The sequence below is a fragment of the Brienomyrus brachyistius genome, chromosome 2 (assembly GCF_023856365.1).
Source record: "Brienomyrus brachyistius isolate T26 chromosome 2, BBRACH_0.4, whole genome shotgun sequence".
NCBI lineage: Eukaryota > Metazoa > Chordata > Actinopteri > Osteoglossiformes > Mormyridae > Brienomyrus > Brienomyrus brachyistius.
In genome coordinates, this window is record NC_064534.1 from 25092401 (window position 1) to 25118331 (window position 25931).

Below are 25931 nucleotides of genomic sequence, written 5' to 3' on the forward strand. Positions count from 1 at the left end.
AACCCTCAGATAATTCTCCTGGGCCCGACGATATTCAATGCAGCTTTAAGAGATATAAGGCAGCCATGCATCATTTTTTCACTTTTACATAATTTAGATATTGATAGAAAGGAGATATTGTAGATTTTCTGTTTCCACCACAGCAGATTTTATATGTCAGAGGGTTTGTTATTTCGAGCGTTTAGCAGTAATGGAGATGGTATCCAAGTATAGGTTCTGGGAAATATGCTTGGCTGCACCTGCTAGCCAAGCTTTTGGGGATTTGTCTGAGGACACCACTGTGTTATTAGCCATCTAAAAATAACATGATATGTGATATTTGCTTAAAATTAAATTTGCCTTTATTATTTTCAAAAAAAAAAAAAAAAGGAATGGAGAAAAACTCATGTCAGACTGAGAATTTTATTGCATGAAACATTGGAGGCATTGCATATGTGATTAATATATTCATAAATTCATTTGTTTGTTGATTTACTCAAAGTGTGGTAGTGACTGTGGCTACTCTTAGGAGGCAAATGTAACAGATACTCAAAATGACATTCAAAACCTGTTTATTAAGTCCCATTATATCACATATTGGAAGTTAGATTATAAGGAATGCAACACCAAAACCCTGGGTAATACTACTAGCAATGGCTAAAACGATTTGGCCCCACTTGCTGGTGTAACCTTCTGATCCATGGTTTGTGCTTATGCTTCATGGATAAGTGTTTTTGCAGTCAGGGTGGAACCAAAGAATAATGTTGGAAAATGTTCGCTGCATGCTGAGCGCAAAACAGTAAAAGAATGATTTACAATATTGGCAAAATAGGGGTAGCTCAGCTTACCTTTACAACTGTATATTGTAAGATGGTAGTATGAACATCAATTCAAGAACCACTTTGTAGATCATTACGACATATATCTAAACTGTGATTCTTTTGCTGCCAGTGGGTAATTGCATCCCTTTTCCAGTGTGTCAGCCTCTCACTGTATCTCTCTCTCATCTTTCAAAGAGGTACTTAAAGATTAACATATAGGCATGGATGTCGGCTGATGAGTGAGGATTTAAACAGCTATGTACCAGTTATGTAATGATGAAAAATGGATATATAAATGACAGTTATTTCCGTTTTTTTTTTGTTTTTTTTTTGGTTGGTTACATGCATTGCTATCTGTTTAAATTCTTAATAGCAATAATAGTGAAATTCTGTGCTTTTCATGCTTTTACATTTCACATTTTCGTGTATCACATGAATCTTTGATTGTAGTGATGTCCAACATGTATCAGTGTAATGCATACATAGTTTTTTTTCATTTCATATTCTATCCATCCTGAAATTTTACTTGATTCACAGATTCGTCTTCCAGCCTTTTTCCAAGACAAGATATAGCATGGCCTTTTCATATTGCATTGTAAAAAGCCAAGTTACCACATTTATCGAATGGCTTAGTTGTTTATGTACGATGGCTCTAAACGTGTTTTTTATGCACAAATTATGGACCTGGGAATTGTACTGAAAGTCCCCATTATGGATTACGGTGATGGATGGATGGATGGATGGATGGATGGAATGATATACTGATGAGTAGATAGTTATTTCAAATCCAGTCTATAAAAGTGCCTAATGAAACCGACTATGAATGAATCTATATCGCGTTATTCAATGTTATTTGGAGAATTAAATTAGAATTTTAAGATAGTGCAAATGGAACAATACTCCACTAATTACTTTGCTCAATACTAAACCCTCCTTAACAAACAAAAAGAGAAAATCACACGTAACTTACCAAAATGAGATTACATATTACTCTTATAATCAATAATGTAGGCTACTTAAGGTTTTACAGTCGTTGAGTGACGATTAGGCTAAACAAACAAAAAAAAACTAATTCTAACATTCTCAGATTTTCTCTGCATTTATAAAGTGCAGTTGCTTAATAATACAAGCAATATTAATACAGGATATAAAACAAATTACATTGCAGACGCATATGTTAGCATGCGTTATGCGGCTCGGATTCTGAACGGACCTTTATCTATCTATCTATCTATCTATCTATCTATCTATCTATCTATCTATCTATCTATCTATCTATCTATCTATGAATGTGATTAAACAAAAAAGTTTTTTATGGATTTTTAGGCTTCAGTGAATATATCCAATAGGCAATATTAGTGTGTGTGTGTGTGTGTGAATTATGTTTATATTACATTGTGCGGACCAAATGTCCGTGTAATAAAAACCTGTTGTTTTTTCTAAGTTGTGGGGACCATTTTTCAGGTGCCACAAAGATCTATATAAATGCAATAAAAAAAGTAAAAGCGCCAAAAGTGTCGTATTTTTCTTTGGTTATTTATGGTTAAGGTTATGGCTAGGTAGGGGTTAAGGTCGTCATGTTTTGATCTTCAGAGTTTTCCCCATTGAAAAGAATGGAATGTCCCCACAAAGATATAACTATAAATGTGTGTGCGTTTGTATGTGTGCGCCCCGCCCCCACCCCACACGGTGAAACATGAAACACACCGTAAATATTGCTTATACGTATTGAAAATACAAATACAATAAACACATGTCCACAACACAATAAAATATTATTTATGTATTTATGTATGTACACTATTTATCTGTGTACATTATTTATAACAATATAGTATACAAAACAATTTTGAGAGTCTGCATTGTAGTCTGCAAATGTGCAGTATAGTGATTTAAAGAATTTACCAATTATACGTTATGAAGATTAGCTAATGTTTTTGATCGTTTTTGTGGGGGGTGGGGTGCTTTTTAGCCTATTGTACAAAATGATTAAGGGTCAACAGAAAAAAAACAACAAATGTATAAATTTCTCGAAGTGAATTTATATGTGCAATTATAATTGAGCATGAGAGTTTCCTTTTAATTTATGGTTTTGTTGTGAAATACCTTTCTACTCTATAATCTATATTTTCTGCGCGAAGGCTTTGTGCCTGTGGTCACACTAGATGTCGCCATCTACAAACGATTCATTTAAGCATCCTATACAACCTGAAGATTGAAACACAACTTTCACCTAAACGATTGAATGTAAATGGAGAAGCGATTGCAAAAAAGATATAAAGTCATATATACGCCTCTAATGGTAATCTATCTATCTATCTATCTATCTATCTATCTATCTATCTATCTATCTATCTATCTATCTATCTATCTATCTATCTATCTATCTATCTATCAGATCTTTATTAAATACGTCTTGTACGGCAAACAGGATAAAGTGTGGTGCATACCTACACAGACAGGGCTACTTAAATGAAAAACGTAGTGTATCAGTATAGGCCTATGCTGTATATGGCATTATAAGTAGTTTAGCGGAAAAGATAGGTGTCACAAATTTTCCGATACGCAATAAACTAAAGTATTCTGCTTACATTGAAAACACATAAACTAATGGAGTTTTTCTCAGATTTTCGCAACAACAACGCCAACACATAGGGACAGTATTATTGCTATGACCATTTAATAATACCCAATTACAGGAATTTCATATAAATTAATAGCACACATAAATCAATAATGGCACTTTGTTACGGTGGTTTCCTCTGTTGTATCAGTTACTAGACAAACTTATTTGTCATTACAGAAATTCCAGATTTATAACTTGATGATCATAGATGCATATCACCCCACTTATCTCACAATGAACACTTCTATGTCGTGTACGAAATGACGCATAAATGTGGATACATAGAGTAAGCTGAATTGTTTAAAAATACTGGCCAAAAAGTAGTTCTTGCAGTATCCATAACCACGATAAAAGCGCTTTGTTAATGCTCTACAAGGATCAAATTATAAATCTTCAATAATGTTGAAAAATCCTGTAAATTTTGACAAATGCCTTTGTAAAAAAAAACAACTGCAACAATATCACCACCAACAGCGTTAACAACGTTAACAACAACAAAAATAATAATAATGATAATAATAATGTATAGTACTAAGCAAGATTATAATTAATACAATACGACTTTTACAGAGAATTACTCTAAATGTGTATTCCTTTTACGTTATAATTAGGCAATACGTTGAATTCTAGATATATGCGAACATTCAGAAGGCTTTTTGTAGGTTGGGGTAAAGGTTTTACGTTCACTCAACTTGAAAGGTAGATACCGTGAACTATGTAGGACGAAAGCGAAGGCCAATAACTGACCACACCCCCTCCCCCTCCGTTATTCACTGGATTACTGTGCGTAATTTTGGGTAAAACAATCATGTTATTTATACATTTATTTTCACAGTATTACATTTGTAAGCATTTATTATTAATTTATATGCATTGAAATTGAATTAATCTTAGTACAAACAATAAGATTTAAATATCATTGACTCCATAGATTTGCACGTTAAAGACCTGCACCTCCATTACAACAACCACAGTAACAACAACAACAATAATAATAATAATAATAATAATAATAATAATAATACACACTCAGTAACCAGCTGGCTTTGTGAGAATGGCGCAGCAGACGTTTCATTATGCATAGGTAATATCCACAGGAAATACAGATTCATCAGCTTCGTACCACATATTGTAAATATACTGATTCAATAAAAATATTATACATTTTAAAAGATAATAATTAGGTATTTGGGGGTACTCCGCGAAAATAAAACGAAGTGATCAGCCATAGTACAGAAATTTCTCCGGCTGGTAGAAGAACCGATTTACATATTTAAATGCACTCATTTCCTTGATGAATTTAAATACGACTGTACGTATTAGCTATGCATGTCTACGTCACTGAACCTGACCTCACTCTAAAACGTGTATGCAATTGTTAAGTGGATAGTACAGTACTTAGAATGAGCATGGGACGTTTTAAATTGAAGCGTAATATTTTGAGTGTAGTCATTTTTGTTTAATAGATATCATTGTATGTTCTAAGCATTACCCTTACATAACTTCACTATAAAGTTCAACTAACACATCCAAAGACCGTTATACCAGAAGAGAGAGTAGTACTCTAATATTACCAGAAAGTGGACATAACTGCCTTAGGCGTGTCTTTTATTATTACTGGCGTATTTATAGCTCAGATAATCCAGTGGCCCTCATAATCAATAAGGACTACGTCGGACAAAAAACGTTCGTTTTATATCCCGCTGGGCGAGTCCAGATCCATCAGCTTCATGCACTTTTCTTGCTATGCTGATCCAATGCGGAACTGGTGTAATATACAATTATCCAGTTGGTCAAAGATATTTAATAAAGGGTTCGCCAGTATTCCTGATTTGACACAACCAAGACTTTTTCCCTTTTTATGACTGTAATTTATAAACGTGAATAATAACTGCTTCCCCAGCTTTGAAAATAAAATAAAATAATACAACTGGACTAATGACCTTGTAGATATAGAGAAACGCTATATTTTTCAGAGTGTATAGGTGCGTGGATGCAAATACAGGCCTTTTAGTGTGTGTTTTTTATTTTACTATTCAGCACGGAAAGAAAATTCCTTTCTGTTTGCAAGTACAAGTTGTAGAACAGCAAATTCGTTGCATCTTTCACTCTAGAACTTGGATTAGAAAGCACGCTTAGTTCAATACAATAGATATACAATAGATCTAGAGTTTATATCCAACAAAAGAAAGAAGGTTCTTAATATTTCAGAGCACGTCGGGTCTCAGACACAGGGTAGGACTACTCTTCGGGAGTCCCAAAAACATGTAGACACTCCAGCCTGGTTGTGCAGTACTCCATTCGGTGGACAAGGCAAAATCGTGTGGGCAAAGTTTCTGTACCGGCCTCCTTACACCCCGGCCCCGCCTTTCCTCTCTACATCATGTGGGTGGAATATGCTTCTGTTTGACTCAGAGCCACTAAACAAGTATAATGGCTTTAGTATTAGCGGCAATTTTAAATGGAAGGGTGGCAAGGGATGGCTGGATATTTGGTGAAGAAGGTTAGTGAGATCCACGTACATGCTAACATGGCTTTTCCCCGGGGTGCTTTCTGATTCTTTACAGCACCTGCAATATAACTTTAAAACATTTGGAAAATGTAAGTATTTTTTCCTCAGTTTTTCCTACCTTCTGTTTTAAATCGTGCCAGGACGCAACCAATCACGAGGATATGTAAATCCTTAATGGTCACGAACTGTGTGTTATAAACTATTAAAAATAGTCGATTACAATACTCAGAAAAATGTTTTGTTGTTTTGTAGGCTAAGTACCACATTTGATCTATTTATCAAATATTACGCTACAAAATAATAGTAGTAGGCCTATTTGATTTTTATTTTTTTGTTTCTCGAATGGGACTATTACAAACGTGTGTTGTATGTGATCTTTCTGCCACGGCCATCAATACATGTAAACCCTGCAGTCCACTATAAATGAGACTTCATGGCTAAGCAGCCCGCTGTACTTCGGCTTTCCATTATTGTTGGCCAGTATCAATGCCAAACTGTTTTTGCAACTTGCGTGACTTAATATGGATAGATTCTTCGGTATTAATGCAACATTCGGCCATTGTTTTGAAAAATGCAAGCAATGGTTTTGTAATGTTTTAGAAATGGAAATTATTATACGTGCTTCGATTAAGTATGTATTTGATTTCTTACATTTTAATAGCATAGGGCTGGTGATATACGCAGGCTAAACGACAACTGAAATATATACTTTAAAGTGCAATAATTAGCTGTTTGATTATTGTAAGTAAAATGCCTACCGCATGTGAAATTGATTCCGTTTCCTGACTGACGTCACGAAGCCGTGATTTAACAAACCCCTTAATTGCATCGCATGTTTAAGGAAATAAGTGAAATACACAGCCCTGAAATATATATGCATAATCAGTTAATTGACATCTTGATGTTTGGTTTGACTTCAGGAAAGACAAAAAAAAGTACTAAAATAGTATAAACATGTAGCTACTAATACGTGGGCATGATTTGAACCATTACCAGTCATTACTGAATAATTCATTGGTGTAGATACAGTACTTTATACAGCCATTTTCCCCATTCTTGTAATGATACTCAGTCTACCATTGTGAAAGTGGCACCAATAAAAATCGAAATGAGGCTGCAACCTCACTAAAGATGTTTCATTTGCACTTTTAATTTGGAATACACCTGCTCTGCCTGGCCGACTCTAACCTGTATTCTGCTGTTGTGTACATATTGTGTTATGCATATTTCTTAAAGAACATGCATTTCTGATGTAGTTCGTTATATTATGTCAACAATTCTAGTTCTTACCCAATGCTTTTGTTCATTTTAATTGCAAAGGAAGATTACAAAAAAATCCCAAAATTAGAAATCAGGGGCACAATATTTGTGTGTGAAGAAATAATTCAGTGGGTGGATTCGACCGTTGGTAAGTTGCGATCACTCCACCTCTTGAGTTCTACGAATGGAAAGTATGTTCTAGTTATGATCCAGTTTCATGAAATACATTAAAACTTAACTTATAAATATGTAAAATTAAATATGATTAATTTTGCAATGTACATGTTCGTAAGGAATCGGCATATAATATCTTATATCCATATAACAGGCCAATCTGTAACATACCGGCCGGGAAGTATTTCGAAAGCGTTATACGGTTTCATACATACCGAAATGGATAATTCTATTCTCTTCATTTAGGCACATATACAGTAGTACAGTATAATGAAATAAGGCACTAGCAGAGAAACTTATAATCGCGCCTCACTTCGTAAATAGTGCAGCGCTTTCGCGTCTAGAGTGTTAAATTACGTATTTGGTTCGGTTAATCCAAGGCGGAAACGACACTTTCAGGAGTTTTTTTTCTTCAATTGCCAACAAACTAAACGGGTATTACGGATCGTATGTATGCACACTTCGCATCATAGCGCCTTTTCGCTCTCACACATATATTAAAAACGTTCATATTATGTTAATATTAATGATTGTAGCCGGCAGAACGGACCCCACACAAATACTTTAGCCTATATATACAGTGTATGATTACATTTATTTTTACATTTTTACAGTTTGCTGCTGTACTACATGGGAGATTGCAGCTGCATGGATCATGCGACAATGAGTACCTATATAACATTGCCGATGCGTCTATTGGTTTAAATAAGCTTGCAACTCAATCTTGCAGCAAAAAACATCGACTTGCAGTACTATTTGGACCAGCTTTTCCAGTGAAACGACCCGGCTCCATGCCTCAGCAAAGAAATTCGTTTTCTTATCGCTGACACTGAGAACAAAATTCAGACTGGCACGTTGCATGGTCAGATCCGATACGTTATCCACCCTCCAAATGACTTTTTTGACAGTCTGGATATTAAAACTGATCTTCATTTGCAACAAAATGAATATTTTAATGCATCTCCATCCTCTTTTCTTCTTTGCCTTTCGAGAATGCTTGTAGGGCAATTATTCCAGCGCTTTTGATAATGGCGGGAGGAGTATGCTTTTCCCTTGTACATATAGATATAAAGGTGTATTTAAGGCATCTGATGGCATCATCATTACCGTATACTCCCGCGGATCGAGACCTTTGACCTCATCGGGTTGGTCCAGATTTTGGCACTGCAAATCCCCCTCCCCCTTCTTTCAGTGATGGCCCTTTTTTCCTTCTTTCAGACCGTTGGCAGCGGCAAGCCAGCAGGACGGCATCTTCGTCCTCCCAGCTCTCTTGGCTATGTCAAATAAATGCTGTATTTCTCCCAAAACCATACGATTCTTTACGTGCAACCTGCCTTACGCCGTTTGGCTAAACGATCTCTGCATAATTTCAAACGACCGCTGTTTGATCTTTGTTCGGTACTTTTTTTCTGGAACCGGATTTTTTCTTCATATAACCTCTTGGCTGGCTATGCTGGATATTGCTGATGCCACCGCGACTTAAGAGAGGCAAATGGAACCTTTGTGAGTGATGCAATTTACAATGCAAATGCAGGCCCTCTGCAAGGATTAATACACATTGCTCAGCTGTTTCGTACTGCATCCCAGCACGTATAATTAATATGCGAATATTGTATGTTCTGTGGAATTATGCGTCCTTTTGGAATTCTGTTTCCTTTAGGGATTCTTTGGTCCTGGGAATTGGGGAGGGGAAAGAGGGAGTTAAACTTCATGCCAAACTTTAAATGGACGTGGCCCTAATGTTGGGATTTTGAAATTATATTTTTATTTTTGGAGAAGCTTATTCAAGCTGCCTTGGCTTTAACTGTTTCAGAACATTTGGGCAAAATGGCTCTCCAGCATGGAACTACAACCATTATTATTATTGCATTGATTCATAACTTTTGAGAGGAATATCGATGAAGGATGGGAAGTTAGTTGTTATCTTTGGTTATCTAGCTGTATGAGTGTGATGGTCTTCATAAAGCTAGATAACCGAAAGTAAAAACTGCTTCCAGGATCATCGCGGGTGCTGAAAGGATTTTTAAAACTATGAATGAAGCGCGTGTTACTGCTTCCTGGCATCAGTGTTTCAAAGGCAACTTCCGCAACTGGTAAACATATTAAAATTGTGACGGTTATTCTACACTATTTGCATTTCAGTGCGTTTATATTACATGAACAAATGGGCCTGCTGTTTCTGTAATTTGTTATGTAATTATAAAGAAGCGCACGAGCTAAAATGTAAATCTGTCGATTGCGTTGTCTAAGTACATTTGGTATTTTGGTGATGCATTTTCAATGCTTACATCTAACAGAAACGCTTGAGCATTCGAGTTTTTTTTAGTTCTACTCAACGGTGTTCCAAATGCAATATAGTGATGCAATAAATGGTTTGCAATTTGTTTAAGATATCTTCAAACATTAAACAGATTAGAAAACTGTCACAAAGAGTTCCAAATGTTCTGTCTCGTAGCCTCGTAGCATCGAAAATGAAACGGACAATTACGGGAGGAACCCACGTGTGCGCCTCCCCTTTTTCAGGCATGATCGAGTATATCCAGGAAACGCCACTGGCATCCCAAACTGAAATAATTAGGTCGTATATAGACCTGACAAAACTGGAAAAGGGATGGGGAGTGGGGAATATGGGGCTGGCCTTGCTTAATTGATTCCGTTAAACGTAATGCAGGAGATGTGAACGACTGGACGCTCTCATTCCCACGCTCGAGGGCAAGTGGCAGTTCTGTGTTCATAGCGGATATGACAGACAGTGCTGTCAGATCTGGGGTGGGGGAGACGTAGGGTCATTAAAAAACATCAAGTGCACCAGACCGATCTGCATGACTTAAAGTCTCGACGTTTTCTCTGCCTTGGCAATCCCAGTCTTACAGAGGCGTCTCGTTTCAAAATTAGTTTTAAAACCATGCCCGGTTATAATTTATAACACGACCTGTTGACTCAATTAACACAAATGCATCTATCTTAATGGCGACTGGTCGTTCATCACCGAAAACCGCAGCTCCTCACATTAAACACGAAAAAGTAAGATTTATGAAATACATATTTTGAAATGTTTTCTCTGAGCAATGTCTGCTAGTTGTTGAACTTGGGAGGGGGGGTTATAGCGATTTCGAAGTCGTATTTTGTCTTGATCTACCTTATAAGATTGTTAAATTGTACTGATTTCTATTTCAGATTTACTGACAACTAGAAAAATAGCATGTCTATATGCTGTATACCGAAACGGTGACATTTACATACATAATTATTAGAATGGAGATGCATTTGGAAACAGCTTTTCACATGAAGGCACGTGTTAGGCCCTGTAGAGCCTTACTGGTTAAGGAGGACGTTCCTAGTAACTTAGAGACATACAGCTTACGTTCATTGCATTATAATTATTATTATGATTATTATTATTATTTGAGTATACAAGAATTGGTCAAATATGCCAGGAGTGCTCAGTTGGTTATAGACATTAGACAGTTGTATCTAGTTCAGAGTTAAGGTTGGTGGTATTTTAGTCTTTTATCTCGAAATTGTGGAGGCTACTCTTGACTACGACAAGTTAATGAAGACCATTAAACCGTATTTAACGGTTGCTGGTGCTTCTCTTTTATAATGATTTGTGATATCTGGTATTTGACGCAAGGTCAGTATTTTAAATTCGATTCGTTTATATTTTGTCACAGTGTTAAAAGCATAACAAGCTTTGCCAGAGTTAATGATTACATATTTCCACATTGTTTACGTTAAACTTAAATCACTGTATTTAATCGCGTTTGTGTAAAACACACAACGTTATTTTGATACTCATGGCTGTTATGGAAAATAAACATGGTGAACTCAGTGGCAGATCTTGGTTAACTTTGCATTTTTGAACTAGCAATTTATGTTAAGTAGGATGAACTTTGGGCCACCTCTTGCCCACAGCAGCGTAAAGGATTCAAGTCCAATGTTAAAAGCATCTGAATTTAACACCATCTGGGAGAAAAGGTCCCAGCCCGACTTTCTCACACCGTCAGACAAAACTAGTGTCTCTTTTTCGGGTCCTTGTCTAAGCTGGCGTACAATGCCGGGTCATTATACATTTGCTGAGAGAAAATTTGAGAACACAATATGGCCAACCAGTGAAAGACTAAGTTTCTTTGTGCCCGGTTAAGTCGATTGAAATCTTCGTCGCGAGCCTGTGAATGGTGACATTGTTTTCGTGACTGGGCCTGCAGTAAATGTCAGCGTATTGTAAAGAAAACCTTAAAGTCTGCAAAAAGCTCACCAAATCTTATATTTCGCAGTAGAGGAATATCATTGCAGTAGCTCAGAAAAAAGGCATACCTTTTTATTGGATGTTAAGTTTTGCAACGGTTTTCACGATGCAATGGGATTCTTATTGTTATCTTTTAATATGACTTTAAAAAAAATAAATAAAAAATCAAGCACAAATACAGTTATAAAATTGCAAGTTAATCATGCGGGATTTTTATGTTTTTGAATAGGCCTATAATAAATACCAAGAGTTGGAAGTTTTTGGTGCAGTTATTATTAAGTGTTACAAATACAAATGTTTCTTTATTTACACTTTTGTCCAGCAACAGGATTAGTCTCATATTATCTACAGGATATAGGCACGGTGTTGTTTTCCAGTACAAGTCTGAAGTTATCATGCCAGGAAAACTGGATTCAGTTGTAACGTATTTAGTATATAATTAGAAATAAACATGTTTGAATATAATTATATAAAATATGTCAGTTGGTGTAATACGCATGACAATGCAGTTGGTAAACTCTTTTGAAATTATTTGTGTAGGATACATTTGTTTATTGACATATAAGCGTGTTTTCCATGTACCTATGGGGAGAGTTTTCTTCAGCTAAAATCTTCATAAATAAAGCAGCACTAAGGATATGTAAATATGGTTTGTCTTCAGTGCTGGGTCAGCCTTTTATGAATTTTGCAATAGGTGTAATTTGCTATTAGGAAAGTGTGATATTTTTGCCTTGTTTCTGTGTTTAAGGTGAACTGTAATTGTGTTGTTTGTGCCATATTACAGTCTTAGGAAGCCATTATTGTCACGTGATCTGTAGAATAGCATAGTCACAGAGATGGGAGTAGTCATTGTGAAGTGTTTTTTCTTTTTCTTTATACAGTGGTTGAGCAAGCATTCAGTTTCTCTCTATTGAAGAGGATCATGCGGCATAACTGCAGAATAGCTCATATAATGCATCACAGGATGCTTTAAGAATGGTGTACTTTGCTAGATTACATAGTTTGTTTTAGATGCTGTTACAGTGACAGTCGGGTGGTTTTTTTGTTTAACATAAATAGCAGTTGGTTTATGGTAATACATATTTTATGTCAGAAATTGGTATTTATACCAAAATTAGTGCAACATCTTGAATAGTAATAGGATTTTCAAGTAGGACATGAAACTAAAAGTGTCTTCCCAGACTTGTTAAAAATTTGGTGTAAATTTGTAGAATTACAGGAAATAAGGAATGGAGTTATAGTCCCTCACAGGTATCTAACCAGGTGCGTAAAATGCTGGGGGGGGGGGAGTGGGGGTGACATTTTCCTCCCAACATTTAATTTGACTTCAATCGTCCCCCACAAAAATAGACCTTTACATTTTTAACACAAACCTGAAAAATAATGCAAATACATTATCATATTCAGATATTGGTAGGAAAGTAGCAGTATTGCAAAACAGCAAAATTTGTCCGCCATTGATGGCATGATTCTCAAAATGTCAGAGGGAAGTTCTGTTTCGTTGTCACAACAAAGCTTTTTAGAAATAAGGAGTCACTTTCTTAATGAACACATTTATCATACAGATATAATGTTATAGTACAGAGATAAAACCTGTGCATATCTGGCTGATAAAAGTTTGACCTAGACTGTTTTTGATGATGCATTTTTAACCTGCATTTATGAACACACTAACTTTCAGTTTCAAGTAGGTGGCAACAGGATGCATTCTGAAAAGTAAAGAAAAAAAGATTTGAACTATATGCAGATGTTAAACAAGCTGTGAGAATTTTTACACACACTCTGTTCGGGGTCTACTTTATTGCTTGTAGAGGGCTTTTCCTCCAATTGGTGTTGCCATGGTAACAGGAGATGAGCTCACAGTGTGCACCCTTGCATCAGCAGCACTTGTGTATATAATTGGGTAAAGCTCACAATCTGGTTCTTAACTGGTGCTGAGGAAGAACAAGTTGCAAATAGTATGTTTATATTCAGTACATCCATGACTTCCATTCATCTTCTAGTTGCGTATTTTAGTCATGGGCACAAGGGGCCCGAAGCATATATCAGGCTGCTTAGGGCACTGGGGTACACCCTGGGTACACTTTGGATGATCAGTAGGAGTGATTTCATAAATCAAAACTCATCTGATGGCAAAGCTTATGTTTTGTCTTTAAGTTTATCATGTTCAAAACATGTTCAGTATCAGCACCAGTCATAATAATCCTAGATCAATAATTATGATTCACGTGTTCTGGCCTATTGTACCCTTGCCGCGTGAAAATGGTTTTAGAATAATGTAGAATTTAATTTCACTCAAACATATTCGCTCTTACCCGTATAGCATTTTATTTTTCTGAAACAGTATTGTATTGATAACATATTCTTAATAAGGATTCCTAAAGAACAAATTAACAGAGGAAAGGTCCAGATTATCTTAAAATTGTGGAAAGCCATTTAATGGTATCATGCACGGCCATTTAAACTTCTGGTAGGTTAGAGGGGGATTACTGAGTGTCCATGCTGTGCCTATATCACTTGTCTTCCTTCAGTCCTCTCGTCTTGGGTGAATGGGCTCTCTGCATGTTGCTAGATGGTTCATTCTTTGTATAAAAATGTTTATTTTTTTCTGAAACTTATTTATTGTTCACCAAATGTTATAAATTTTCTTTTCTTTCTTTCTTCCTTTCTTTCTGTTTTATACTTTTATACTATTTTCATAGATTTTAGGAGTTTTTTGAAATTTAGTCAAAGTTTTTACACAATCTGATTTATAACTAAAAAAAATACTGCCATTGTTTCACCTCCTGTACCGCTGGTATTTAATTGCAGATGACAATAATCTCTTCATTGTAATTTTTTGAGTTCAAAACTAATTTGCCAAGAGTTCTTTGTAGCTTACATTGGTAATATAGGAAACTGATTTACCATATGCAATCACAATTTTTACTGGCTGTTAGTCTATTTTTAAGGGTTTTCTTTTTAATTGATTTTATATTGTTAAAGTAGTAAGAAACATGAATGTTTGACATTTTATTGAGCCACCTCGCTTTTATTATGTAAATATTCATCTGAAAAATAAATTAATTGCCTTTCAAGTACTGAATTCTATTTGTGAACGACATCTAAATAATATATTGCATATCAATTCATCATTTATTTGTAGGTATTCTAAATGACCAGATAGCAATACATCATGCACGTTTACAAATGAAAACAAATTTTCAAGTTACAGTGTATTAGGAGAAGACTCTCACTGATGTCTGTATTGAGTTACACCTAAATTTATAGCCTGACTGCAAAGCTTGACATAATCACGTACTCCTACTGGCAGCTCTTTGCTTTTAAATGTTTGGATGTCTGCCAGACTTGAAATCTGCATTTTACAAACAATGTATTTAATTATTAAATGTTTATTTTTTTATTGTTGATGGGTCACAGTGAATCTCTTGCTGAATTGACAATTTTAATGCTTTTTGAAAACAGCATTGATAACTACCCCTCACCCACCAGTCAGGTATCAATGATAAATGAATTTTGCAGTTGACACCAACTGCCATTACACATAAAATAGATGTTTCTATAGCCATATGTTGTAAATGTATTAGAAATGTATCACCTTAAATATAGATTTCAATGAATAATAAAGGATCCACTTATAGTAATGTTTAAAATAGACAGACAGTTATACGTAATTACTACATGAAGATCAAGGAGCGAAAGGAAAATAAGGATGGTTTAACAGGCAACGACTCTATTTTATAAATATATTAATTATAGATTCCATGGGAAAAAAGACATGTATGTACATACCTTTTTATTATTTGTAAATTTTCTAAAATTATTTTAAATCACCTTGTAAGAGTAAAGGATAAAATAAACGTGATACTTCGCTTAGAGAGTCAACATTTCTTTTTGGTTCCTCCATCTTAAGGCTTTGCAGCAGTCAATGTGACGTCATAGACCTAAAATGTCTGCCTGGTTTGCATGTGTCAGTAAACAATGAGGGAGCATGCTGTGAAAGGCTATTATTTAATTACTGCCACCGCTATCCATGCATACCAAATGGGTCATATGCAGGCATAATTCCCTCATTTGCTGTCACATACATGGTTTTGCTCATGGCACCATTTGCCCTGCTGTCTGCAGACACATTTGTGTTACCTTTTCATTTGATGGCGGTTAAGCTGTCGTATGAACATACATGAGTTTCGGTGGCTTATGTATGACTTAGTGTTTTTCCTTACTTATTGATCTCCCCATATTCCATGTTGCATTCACACTGGTTTCATTGTCCGTTGCGCAAACTGATCATTTGAATAGTGTGACTCAGACCAGATATTAGCTATTCTTGATTTGTTTTCTGTTTAAGGTTGTGTATTATTTGCACCTGTTTTTTTTTTTTTTTTATCAGATCAGCATTTCATATATATTTTTAATGTCCATAATCCTGGGGGACGTGTGGGGGCTGTTGCTGTACTTCTTAAAATCTGCTGAATTGTTGTTTTAATGGTCTGAGAATTATTGATATTTAATTGTTTTTGATACTAGGTATGGCACAGCTAATTGTGTTTCTATACAAGCTAAGGGGATGTCTGCTTTATGAAATATTAAAATAATATTTCATTATCAAGAAAAGCTAGATAACAAGCTTTAACTGAGTTAACAGATTAAATGAATTAAAAAAATAGAGCATAGTGGTTCATTTTAAATAGATGTTTGGATGCTTGTATCTGTCATTGTATGATTAACAATCAGCTTGGGACTGTGCAGTTTTTATATTTTTTTATATCGTAATTCAATATAACAACCATTTGTTTGCTCTTTGCAAAGCACATCGCACTAATTATTTTTTTGTTGCTCCCCTAAAGTTCATTTTTCAGAATCTGAATTTAAATTTCTGCTTTAATTTAACAGTTCATAAGCTTATAAAACGGAAAAAGGTAGATAACTATGGGTGGAAGTGGACAATGTACAATGGTGATACAATGCCAGTGTACTTCCAGTGGAAATAGAGGACATTTTAATATCCTCCATCCTTGTATTATCTATCACCTTCAGTTACTCCACATAACAATCACATAAAAGAAAATATAAATAGTTTATATCTATGTTATGCAATTAAATATTGCCATTGTTGGAACTTACCTGTCAGAATGGACTTAATCTCCTTTTTTACAGATATGTGATATATGACTTTACCAAAGAAGGGCTAGCTTTGCATCAGTGAGGTGTTGGCTTCCTGTAATAGAATTGCATGTTTGGAGTTGCATGAAAAATGTGGCACCTTATTTTCGGCTCGATTTTGTGAACTGTTGCAGGAATGTAGCTGTCATGCATTTTTATTTCCGCATATTATGCCAGCTGATTTTGTTTCAAGTATTAGGAGGTTTTCAGGCACTTACCCTTAACTGTGTTTGTGTGTGAGACACTATGAGTAAGACAGTGCCAAAATAAAGAGTACTAATAAAAACATGGAATAAAACGCTAGGTGACAGTTCACAAGGTGAAAGTTGCTGCTGCATCAGGAAACACACCCCAGACTGCTGAGGCGGGAAATTTTAGAGTATAATTAAATTTCTGCATGTCTCAGGCATCACTTGTCATAAATGCATTGACTGTAAGTGCCTGATCTCATGTCACATTTGAGATAAGTGCTTAAAACTACTTTTCAGTGTTTTGAGCTCATTGTGAACTACCGTCTTGGAGAATGAATGTTGACACATCCCATAAACATTTTTACCTTTAAACCTTTTGTGCGCTTCAGGTCGCAGAGGGTTATATTTATTTTTGTGATAGTATAGTTTATCCCTGACGTGATGCTGTGCTTTGTTCGAATATTTTTTAGCTACATCATGCTGCATATAGTAATGTACTCACCATTTGTGTATGTTTTCTGTGCGATATATTTATATCCTGTATAACTAATAATGTCTTCTAAAGAAATCTGACATTTGATGAGTTGTATGTATTCTGTTTTAATTTCTATACAATGCCCATCTTCATTGGTGTTTATCCGTGTCTTCTCAAAATTGAAGTGTTTCAAGTCAGCGTCTGTGAACGCTACAGTTATCCTTGTCATTCAACAATACAATGCAATGTCTAGCACATGTGCAACAAAAACCATAACTGATGAGGGACTTGCACGAGATATGATAAGACGAGCCACACAGGAAAGACTTGGGTGGTGAAGAGTCGTCACCAAAAGACCTCACAATACGCTTATACATACAGTCTGGACTACGTGAAACACATAACACAAGCATTCAGGTGAATCATTCTGGCACAACTCATCTCTCCTCTTTTCTTTTCAAACCTTTCTTGATACCGAGGTCTGCTCCACCTTCAAGCCAGGTCTTAGTCCTATGACTGTATGACTGTATCTTGAAATATTTCCCTGCAAGGTCTTTGATATTATACAGAAATAAGAATATTCTGCAGCACTCACATCTCTGTTTTTCATTATTTAGTTGTTTATTATGTTTATTGGTTTGCTTTAAGTTTTATCTTATCCAGATCGATGAATTGGAGCATATACATCATTCTGCAATAGTTAATATAATGAGGTATGTTTTTTTTTTAGAGGTCGTCATTCACTTTGACACGTTCATGAAATACATACTGCTTTAAACCTGCAATAATATTGCCTATTTTAGCTGGATCAGAGATCCAAAGTATTAAACTAACATAATGATTGCCGCCCACAATGTTTTGCATTCTGCCACATTCTAACATCAACTGCAATTTAATTTTCACTGTTGACTAATTCGCAGGACTCTTGGGAGCATCGAGTAGGAGCATTAAAGTTTTGGTTATTTTAGAATCTTCATTTTTTTATTGCTTGTATTGAGTATCACCCACTGTCTGATGTACAGCCAGCAGTGAGGGTGAGTGCAAGCTGCAGTAGAGCATAGTTTGCTTGTCATCTCTGATTCATTTTTGCTGATAAACAGACGTGCTGCAATATTTCTGCTCATGGGTGAGCATACGTCTGAATTCAGATCGATGGCTGCAGAGTATATGGAGAAGTAATTTACTTTTTCATTTGTCAGTTTGTCTCAGAAATCGTTGTCGTTGTTTGCCTATAAAATGCACGGTCAGCTTGCGCTGACTATTTACACATTTTTATTTATACATGCATATGCCACAAACCACCGTAATAATAAAGTATCACATTATTTTTGGTGCATATAAGTATCAAGTGTCGAAAAATATAATAGCCTTTTATTATTTTTAAATCACTTCAGTAAAGGCAAAATGACAGTTGTAACTGTTTTTTGAAATATGTACTATCTGTATGGTCATATTCTGAAAGCATTTGATTTTAGGTGTTTGTAGCTTAGATCCTTTTATTTTATGAAGTGTGTTTGCGTGTGAAGTGTGGAATTAAGTTAATATTATTGGTCTGTATAGTGGTTGTGACCTGTGCATTTATCAAAATGTGGAGTTAGTCTAAAATAAATGGCCAAACGGGATTTCATTGAAAAGTTCAATATTTTTGGTCATGAAGAACCACAAACCTTTTTAGATGACTTATCTGCAGTGCACACTGTGCATGGGTAGCCAGGAGGCTGTTATATCTGATATTAACCATTATTTTGAGACTGCCTTGGTGCCGTAAGTGGAAAATGAATATCAAAATGACAAGAAGACCTATTGGGAAAGATAGAATATTTGTGCAAAAAGTATGCCAATTGAAATTTGTTTGTAGGTGACATATAACCTATAGGTTGCATTTTAAAAGCATAGTGTTTAAGCCTGTCATTTGGTGCTTGCAGCCAAGGAATGGGTGATGGCTCATTGAAAGAGAAGAACAAAATAGACTCATCTAAACATTTCCCTCAACAGCGACAAGAGTTAGGTGAGTTGAGGGTCTAATGATATGAAAACCTTCATACATTTTTTTGTGTTTGAATGTGGTTTTGCATCCATTTACATCTGTTGTCATAGTACAAGCGTTGGTCAAAATACTGGACAAGACTGTCTCTGCAGGTCACTATTAATAAACAGTGGCTTCTTAAAGAAGTTTTATTTTCCATTTATTACATTTAATGCACGGGAAATTAAACTTCTCTGTTTTTATAATGTATGCAGTTCTGGTTCACAGTATATTTATTAATCATGCTATTTCCAACAATCTAATTGCTATATTCTGAGTGTAATATTGTTTTTGTGGTTTTGGAATTTAAGACCCTTATCAGCTAAAATCTGTGAGGTTCTCAAAAATGACAGTGTTGAAATTAGCAAAATTGACTATAGCCCTTCATAGAATAAGCTTATCACATCATCCAGTAATGGTCTCCATGAGAATACTGACAGCAAAAATAAAGATATTAAAAAGGTTCATGGTCACTTTTATTTACATTACAGTACTTTTACAGTTATAATTAACGGACATCTTATTAGTAAATAAGAAATACCTAAGGTACAGTTTATTGCACATAAATTGGACTATTTGAGATCTACATGTTGAACTTGAGGAATTTCCATTAAGATGAAAGAAGCTACATGCAATATAGTTACACTGCTGTGTATAAACATATCAAGCACCTTGCCTATAAGAGAATATTGAAATGTCTCCACACAAATATAAGTCCTGATCTGATTGACTTCCTTTTATTTATAGTAATATTCTGTACTTAAATGTAATTGGCCTGCAAGGGAATAATAGTATGCTGTGTAAGTTTTCCTTGATCAGAAAAGATGTTAGCTAACTCTTGGCTGCACTATGGTTCAATAGTTTTACAATAACAGAGAAAGAAATAATCTTTTGTTTTTTGAATATTTCATGACTTTTATGATCACATATTGCAAACTTGAATATCAAATATGAAACTATTAGTTCAGTTATATGAAAAACCAGATATCAATGCATACTATATCATTATACAAAGGAAATTTTTACACAACGTTGTTTTAAAGTGATATCTGTAAAATTTGCAAAATAAAAACATACAATGTGCTTGTAGCATGCGGGGAAATGACGACCATGAGCTCCTACAAGTCCTGAACCAATTATTTTTAAATATAATCCAGATGATGTGCTTTAGGATTAGGAAAATAATTATCTATTCGACACCTAAATTAGCTGAACATAAACGTCCCATCCCAAAGGTTTACAAATGAGCAAAATAATTCTGTGTTCCTTTTTTCTTCCTTTCTTGACTTCCTTCCTATTAAACAACATGCCAGAACAAGTTTAGGGTATACATACACACGGGGGAGTGATATATGTCTTTGAAATGAAATTAGTCCGAAAAAAGAATGACAGGATAACACTTTTACCTTTTGTATATAAACAACCAAACAATTCAAGCATATAATATCATACAACATCCAAAAATGTTTATATTTGTCAGAGAGTGTGTAACATAAGCCATTAACCTATGTTTTTATTATTGTCCTTTGGGTGTTGAATTCAGCAGACAGCTGACATGTTGTTAGTGCTAATGTTGATCATTAAAAATGGTAATGCAGGATAATGAGCTCTAGAAAATTCTGTTAAATTGAAATTGATCCAAGGCAAATCTTTTCTTCTGTCTGACCTGCCAGTGTGTTGACAGCTTTAAAATTTGGACCAAGTACAAAATAAAATGTAATCTCACAATCATGATGCGGGACAGTGTTTTCAATATTGGAAGTAAGTACATATTTATTTGCGCATGGGGCCTTTGTGCAAGCCGCAGGTACTTGCAGCAGCGTGTCTGTGCTTGTTTATGTTCTTTCTTCCATTTAATTCACTGGGAAAACAATGTATTTTTTTAGTGCTGTATATATTTCCATAAAGATCAATGATTTGTTTGTAGCACCACATGAAAGGGAATGGAACGTAAAATGGCGCGTCTGCTGCCATGGGGATGATGTGTTTGTGGGAGTTCGGCACATGAGCCGGGGCCCCGCGGCAGCCACAATATGTTGAAGCCCCTGCACAATGAGGGATGGAGGGATGCAGGCAGACACTTACAATAATGCAGAATACCGTTAACATTCCTGCATGTCTAATGGCAGTACTGCAGCAGCAGCGGCAGCCCTCACCCGGGGCGATAGCCGAAGATACTGACACCAGACAATGACTGGGCTCAGTGAGCGTTTGTGGCAGGTCATCAGCATTAAGCCCAACCTTAATGATTTATTAATATGCGGCGGCCTCATCTGCATATCAGAGCCTTAATGCATCCATCCACAGATCAGCAATGCCATCTGGTGAGCTGCAGAGAAAGTGGCTGCGAGACCTGGGACGCCGGCCTGGCGTGCAAGCTCTTGGTTACGCAGCTCGTGACTGATGCCGTCTTCCTTGACATTTGTGGAGGGATGAGGAGGGGGCCGAGCAGCTTTGGGGGCGGGGGTAGCTCGGGCGACTTAATGAGGTGAACGGTTTCCACTACTAAGACATGTCTTTGTGTTGATTTGCATATCTATGATGGCGGGTTCTTTCTGTTGTTTTTTTTTTGGTGCCTTTCGATTGTGGTTATGGTTCAGGATTGAATACTTCGCGATTCCTCATCACAGTTATAATAGAGCAGTAAGAGAACAGCAGATGTGCTCAATTTTATGTGAAAATGCAAGGACAAAATTTCTCTGTGGGAGAAAATGACAAAAAAAAAAGGAAACGTGTCTCCCTGAGGATGGGGTGAGAAATCTGTTTCTGCAGGCATCCACTGTCAACTTTAAAGCTTGCTTGACATCCTCTGTGTCGTGGGTCTGGAGTGGATTTACGTTATCTATGCCTCTTTTTTTATTTTTTTATTTTTTTGCAAGCTTTGAATTTTTTTCCCCCTGCTTCAGATGTGAAGTTAATTTCCAGGGTACTATCAGTAGTATGTTCACTTGGTTTGTATGTGGTCCTTAACATACAGAGAGCAGAGGAAGGGGGTGAGGGTACAGATGGGGGAGGGGACAGCTGGAGACTGAGAGGCGAAAGTACATACAGTATTCCAGCACCAGCAAATTGGCTGCCTCTTCGACTCGGAGGCTAGGGGATCCTCCAGATTTCATTTGCATGCAGCACAATCTCAGGGATTAGACCCAACTGGTATTCATGGAGGATTTATACCTGAAATGTATTACATGGTTTGTGAACCCCCAACCACTTACAGATAAAACAGTATATGTGTGTGTGCACGCATAATCGTTAAAAAAAAACATTTACTTGTCCTTCGCTTTAATATTTGAATAGTGTTATGTGTGTAGTAGCGCTGTATAGTATCTGTATTATTGGTGAGAAATAATTTTTTAGTTTTATTTTGTTAGCATCGTACCGTTTTATTTATACCGTTTATGTTATTATTTTTCCTTTTCAATCCACCTGTATACCTACATAAATTCTGTGCAGACATAAAAATCTCACAGTTGCTGCCTCGATACAAGCTAACTTCTTACTTACCTCTCCCAGGCAATGAATGCATTTAGATCATATGCAACTTCAATATTTATAAAAAGGACTTTATTTCACAGATTAGTATATTTAGGTCAATACATCAGTTTGATTTTATTTTTTAGAATCATAGTCAGGATCACAAATGCAGGGCTCACACACATACAGTGATTTTTATTAGATCTTTACAGAATATTTTCCCATCATCTACCATAAAACCACAAGAAACCTAATTTCCAGGATGCAGACAGCATGGATTGGCATGACCTCTTGGAGTAACAGAAATATGATTTTTCTAAATATAAAACATATTATGTTTGCTCTAAGTATATGCTGCAATACAAAAAAAAACACATTTTAGATGTTATACCATGTTAAATGTAATTGCACAAAAATCCATTCAAACTGATAAAAAAAAACATATTCCATCTTCCATATGCAAGCATGTCTGCAGTTTCAGAGGAAGATGAGATTCATATATATGTCTGTATTATATTTACATAATATTAAAATGCTTTGATTGGTAGATGGCGTGGTGTGTATACTGTGTGCTTTAGACATTGTGGCATGTTTGTAATCAACAAAGCAAAAAGTGTTGTGCTTTCATTGTCAACTATCATAAAAAAATGTCACAAAAGAACAGGCACTGTTTGATGTATTAATGCAGCTATGAACCTATTTCTAAGAACCTGATTATTTTTTCTCTCTGATTGTATAAAGGCATATAATTGGGCATATCATCTTTAAGGAATACTTCATAAGCTTATAAACTGTGATATACTTGCTGGGTGTGCCAGTATGACTTCTGAGGGAGACTAAACAATTAAGTTTAACAATCAGTCCAAATGACATATTTAAACATGGGAACACTATTTAGTCTGCTGGCCCCTGGGTACTGAAGATTGTCTGGTTGTCACTGAGTACTCAAGATTGCTGGTAGATTGCTTTGTTACCATAATAAGAAGAAGTAGCTGAAATGTTCTAGAAGAAGGATCCTCAGGGCAGAGATTAAGCCACTCATGGACAATGTGCTGCATTATTTTTCATACCTTTGAATGCTTACATTTATATGGCCTATGGGTTTAAAAAGATATGAGATTCCTACAGAATTTGCGCCAAAATATTTGTTTGTAAGACAGTTCTTCTCAGTAAAGAAGGTCCTGAGTTGCATATATGCTTTGTAAATGAGTTTACTTCATAGTTGTAAGCTTCATCTTATTATTAATTCTTTGCATATTGCAGAAGACCTGTATAACCTGTGTAATGTTATAATGTGCAGAAAGGGATTATGTAGTTGTCAGGGCCGCTTTCATTGACGTATGCTTCTGCCCTACAAATGTCACGTTGTATAATCCAGAAAAATTGCACCCACCCCTACTTAATTATGCATATTCATGATGCCTGCTGCCATGATGTTTGCATATTGCTTGTTACCATATTCATCAGCATTGTAAGTAATGCATGGATGTGACAGGATAAAGAACTCAGAATTCCTTAATGGAAATGTAGTACTTTGAAGAGCTTGCTGTACTACAGCATTTTATTGCTTGTTTTCTTTGATTTAAGAAGGCTATCACAAGTCTTTTCTGACATTTTACAGACGCCATACATCACACGGAAAGAGAAAAATATGAATAAAAAATTAGTTTTGTCTTGAATTATCAAGGTCATTTGAAAGAAAATACAATTTTGATGCATAATCTTTTGTTCTATACCTCTCTTAGTTTTCCCTGTCATGGCAGTTGCCTCTCTCTCTCTCTCTCTCTCTCTCTCTCTCTCTCTCTCTCTCTCTCTCTCTCTCTCTCTCTCTCTCTCTCTCTCTCTCTCTCTCTCTCTCTCTCTCTCTCTCTCTCTCTCTCTTGCTCTCTCTCATATTTTGGTTGCCAGTGCTGTACCATGGATTAGATTTGTTATGCATGGGTATTTCTCAGGCTGTAGTTGAACTGCATGCTAACCAGAGTGGGAAAGTTTCTGCATTAGAGATGAAGATGAGGACTTAGCCCGATATGAGGAGGAAGCACAGGGACAGGGTGTGAAGAGTAGTGGGAGCAAGTGGATTCCTCAGTGCTTCAATGGCTCTTTGTGCTGGAATTGAGAGCAGAGTTAATTAGTGGTTCTACAAGTAATTAATGGCAGAGTTCGGGCTGAACCACCGCTTGGGTAAACAGAGTGAGGCAGCAAACAGAAGCTACAATGGCAGCATTGTCCTGGGTCTCTCATTAGAGGCCGACTCGCAGACGGGAGTGGAGGGGCTCGCTAGCGGGTGGGAACCTGACAGGAGAGAAGTGCTGAGGAACAAGTGTCTCCTGATCTTATTACAACTGGATCTGGCTTTTGGCATCAACTGTGCCAGTTGTGTTCACAGAAGCCAAGACTGTCATACTATCTTCCCATCAAAACTCTATCCATGCCTGGAAGGCGATGGTGAGGGGGTCGTTTGAAGGCCTGAGTTTGGGCTATGCTTAACGAACATTGAAGAAACAAAACAGAAGAGAATATATTACACTCTGACTGTAGAGACTGTCAACGAGCCACAAGAAATCTTTGCAAACTACTGTACTTTGCAGCAAATGCTATTGACAATGCAACTGAAAATCCAATCAAGTTTATAGGCAGTTACGGCACTTTTTACTTATTCTGTGATTCTTTAAATTGTTTTAAACTGATATAGTCATATAATCGGGAAATAAGTTATTAAAACTATCAAAGATACTGTAAAACTGACCTGACAACATGTAGGTTTTTCTTTTAAAACACCTCATTGCAGATTTTCAAAATAATTCAATAATTCAATATATGCCTCATATGCATCTGTATGCATTTACAGTACATACAGATGTGGACCAATTTCTTATTACTGTACGGCATGTATTTAAAGAAAGGATGCATTTATAGATTTTCATTTATGCACCTTGTCCGCAATGTCCTCCTTCTTCTGCTGTTTTTCCAGACACTTT